Source organism: Bidens hawaiensis, unplaced genomic scaffold (assembly GCF_021521415.1).
Source record: "Bidens hawaiensis isolate Kalapana, Puna unplaced genomic scaffold, B.hawaiensis_p1.1 tig00012888_1, whole genome shotgun sequence".
Lineage (NCBI taxonomy): Eukaryota > Viridiplantae > Streptophyta > Magnoliopsida > Asterales > Asteraceae > Bidens > Bidens hawaiensis.
Window position 1 is genome coordinate 681,221 of NW_027492074.1, and position 4,369 is coordinate 685,589.

Below are 4,369 nucleotides of genomic sequence, written 5' to 3' on the forward strand. Positions count from 1 at the left end.
TTTGGTTTGGTTCAAAATGGCCCGAGTCGGAACTGATTCGGGCCCGAACATGTTACGGGTTCGAAATGTGTTTTGGGTCGGGATAGATTGCGAGTTGGTACGGGTTACAAGTCGAGACAAATTTCGGGTTGACCGAGTTCGAGTCAGTACGAGTTTCAGGTTGAGACATGTTTTGAGTGGGGATATTTTGGGTCGGGACGGTTTGGAGTTGGACGTGTTTGGGTCTGGGCAGTATTGAGTCCCAGCTCGTCACGATGCAAAACCTGTCCCGACCTGAACCGAACTCGCCCGACCCAAATTCGTTTTAACTTGAACCCGTGCCAACCCCGAACTCGTTTTGACCCATTACAATTTGAAAAATCATGTAAACTTGAATTGCATTCCAACCCGAAACACGTGTGGACCTGAAGCCTGGGCCAAATCAACCCATGTGGGCCTGCACCTCGGCTGATAGTACTTTGAAACCCAAACAAAGTAACCTTTTTTTTGAATCTGCAAACGAAATCAACCCGTTTGCCAGTCATAAGGGGCGAATATAAGATGAGAAGAATTCCAATTTAATCAACAAGTCTATCAATGGATTTTTTTAAGAATTCAATTCATTTCCGATGCATATCCTCCCCATCCTTATCGTACTCATTAAACTCCACCAATAGTAAAACTATGGTAGGAGTATGAGAAGGATAAGATGTAGACAATTTTACCTCTATCCGTAGGAATAGAGTGGTGCTTCCGATGAGACCCACAGGCTCGATAATTTTTCCAATACAAAATCCAATTGAAATTGTGGGGATGAATTTGCAATAAAGTGATATTAGAGGGGCCCTGATATGCCTAGGGTTTGTCTATAAATTTTTCTGTAAGCAAGAGCAATATGCTTCTCCTGTTTTCTTCACTAATCACGGCCAAGCAAACCCTAGGAAGCAAAGAGTAATAATAATAATGGCGCAATCAAAAGCTTTGTCAACAAAGGAGGCCGATATACAGATGATGTTATCTGCTGAAGTCCATCTCGGCACCAAGAACTGTGATTTCCAATCAATCAATCTCATCATCAAGTTGTTACGTTTAATTTGTTTTTTGTATTTTGTATTACCTGTTAACCGTACAGTTGATTTCAGTCTATAGGATTAGTTGTATTTATCATCTGTGCGAATTCAATGAATTGAGCTTTTGATATTTGTAGACTTCCATTTCTGATTATTTAATGTGGCATTGGTGTTGATCCTTGCACCTGGGCTGATACTACTTTTTAACATTTCATAGCTGTTGTATGTGTATAAACCTTTTGATGTAGTAATTGTTTAGATGGATCAGGTTACATCAGTTAATTTAGCGTGTAGAGATTAATTGTATTTACCTATTGTATGGAAGATATTTGTACGCTTGTCTCTATAATCGACTTTTGTTTCTGAGCTTTTGATGTTGCATTGGTGTAGATTACTAGACTTGCTGCTAATATTTGTTGGAAAAAGAAATGATTTCTTTTTTCTAACAAAAAAAGACTTGAAAAATGTCAGTTTCATGACAAACAGCGTACCATGAAAGTATCGTTCATCATTGTGGATTTTTTATGTAACTTGGTTTTGCTGACTTGGTCGATTGATTCTGTTTTGATCTATTTCCATAGCTGACATATGTGTTTTAACTTTCAGGAATTTACATAATTAATCTTGGAAAGACATGGGAGAAGCTTCAGATGGCTGCCAGAGTGATTGTGGCAATTGAAAATCCTCAAGACATCATTGTTCAATCCGCCAGACCATATGGTCAAAGAGCTGTGCTCAAATTTGCCCAATACACAGGTGCACACGCCATTGCTGGCCGTCATACCCCTGGTACTTTCACCAATCAACTTCAGACATCTTTCAGTGAGCCTCGTCTACTTATCCTCACCGACCCAAGAACCGACCACCAGGTTTACAGTCTTTTTTTAATTTTATGAAATTAATTCGCTTTTAGCAGCGTATGGTTGAGCTTACGTTGTTGATTATTGGTTACAGCCAATCAAGGAAGCCGCACTAGGAAATATCCCCACAATAGCATTTTGTGATACTGATTCTCCGATGAGATATGTTGATATCGGTATCCCTGCAAACAACAAGGGGAAACACAGCATTGGTTGTTTGTTTTGTCTTCTAGCTAGGATGGTTTTGTAGATGCGAGGTGTTATTAATCAAGGGCACAAATGGGATGTCATGGTACGTTGTGACTATTAATCTGTAATCAAGATGAGATTGTGGTATGCTGAGGTGAACTTGCATTTGCTGTTGCAGGTTGATTTGTTCTTCTATAGGGAGCCAGAAGAAGCCAAGGAAGAAGAAGAGGATGGCGTTGCAGCTCTTGCAGATTATACAGATTACGGGGCTGGTGCACTCGGTGACCAATGGTCATCTCAAATTCCAGATGCACAATGGGCTGGTGACGTGACATAACCACCAATTGCTGGCGCCCCTGTTGCAACCGATTGGAGTGCTTCTGATGGTTAGAATTTAAAAAAAAAAACAGATTTATTATTTTAATCCTCTTGTTATTGTTGAGTCTTAGCTTATCTGTATATTTTGTTTCATCAGCTCCAGTGTCTGTTGGCGATGGCTGGGAAGCTGTTGCTGCTCCTGTACCTCAAGCTGAAGGCGTTCCTGCAACAACCGGCTGGGAATAAATCATAATTCAAAATGATTTTGTTGTAAGAGTTACTTAAAGCTAAAGGCGTTTCTGGGAATGAACTAAAGCGGGCTTATTTATTGTCGTACTTTACCTTTTAGCATATTTACTCTGGAACTAGTTCTAATGATGAGTGTTCAAAATTTTGATAGTTTTGGTATGAAAAAGAGTAATTTTGTTTTCAGATGGAGTTGGTTAAGCTTGTTTTTGACATTATAGAAGCTTTGGTAATTTGTTTGACATAAATGCTGTACAATTTATTCTACAAATCTATCTAATAATCTCTTGGCAAATTTTGATTTAAAATAATTGTGCATGTCATTGGTTTTATAAACATTGAATATTTGATTTTTTATGCCAATGGTTAGGGCTGGCATATTGTACACGATAAGACATGAACACGAAATATGTATATCTGTACATGACACGAAAACTTAAATTAGGGTTTAAATTAGGGCCGGCGATGGAGGACCAGCAACAAAGAAAATGTAGATGAGATAAATTAAATTAGGGTTTAATGATGAAAGTGTATACCAATAAATGAGCCCATTTGAGGGTAGGGCTTGGTAAGACCCATAACCTGTGTAAATTACTCTTTGATGATTAAGGGGTTATTTTACAAATAAATGAGATGCTATAACCTGTTTAGAAGTTATCCGGTTTTGGTGAGACCTATGACCCACAAAAATTATTGTTTAATTATGAAAGAGTTTCATAAATAAATGAGATGTTATAACTCATTTAAAGACTATCCGGGTTTGGTGTGACCCATACCCGCAAATTCGGGTCAAGTGCATGAGAAGTCTCCATTTATAAATCAAGCAATTTGCTGGCTCTAGAGAATTGAAGGAACAACCTGAGAGCGACACGTAGGATTTCATGGTAGACAATTATATAGATAAATAGATTTAATTATAAAAATCTTACAAGATATTTAACATGTATTTAACAGTTAAACATGTATTTTACCTGTTTAGACACGAAAATTAACATGTAAATTCGTGTTTACCTTTTTAGTACACGAAACATGTTAAGACCTTACATGTTACCTGTTAAATTCGTGTAAGTACGTGTCATGTATTCCTGTCTCAAGTATAAATTGTCAGCACTACCAAAGTACCAATGGTGTAGATGTAAAAGTTAAATATATTGAAAACATAGATGTTTACTAAAGTTAAGCATCATCAATGGTATTCTTTTGAATTTGTTTTTCGGGGTGCCTTTGAATTGGATGATTGACGGATGAAGCATGTTTATCTTAAAGCATAGCACAGAGAAAAAGAATTGATGATAGGTCAAAGCAATCTTTTCATTAGTTAGGTAATGATTTTGAACCGTTTTTGTGGTGGTGTTTTATCCAAATAATGCAATTTGCAAATTAGTTTCACATTATTTGAGTGTTGAAGAATCCATGACCTAACTAAATGTTGATCGAATTTACATCAATAGGTATTTTGTCAACTGATTTAACGTCGTTTTAAATATGCTCTTTTATTTTATTGATATTTTCAAACGCAAATACTATCAGCCCGATATGGTTATCAACGCGACGATGCGGCAAGGCCCTTATTGAGCCACATGACGACACCAATACATGTCATGTCATTTGAATTTAATTGGACCACTCGCCGCCGTTACACCCGAATTTTATTGACTAAACCGTTCTTTTAAATATGTTATTACGTTGTATTAAAAACTATGCGAA

General features: G+C 37.3%; 1 pseudogene across 1 annotated transcript; it reads left to right on the top strand.

The window, feature by feature from the left end:
* The first annotated feature begins 916 nt into the window (after positions 1–916).
* Positions 917–2,947, top strand: LOC143542473 (small ribosomal subunit protein uS2-like; annotated as a pseudogene). Its single transcript, XR_013136909.1, has 5 exons — positions 917–1,066; positions 1,656–1,918; positions 2,004–2,201; positions 2,277–2,484; positions 2,574–2,947. The product of XR_013136909.1 is annotated as a small ribosomal subunit protein uS2-like (transcript).
* The last annotated feature ends 1,422 nt before the right edge of the window (positions 2,948–4,369 follow it).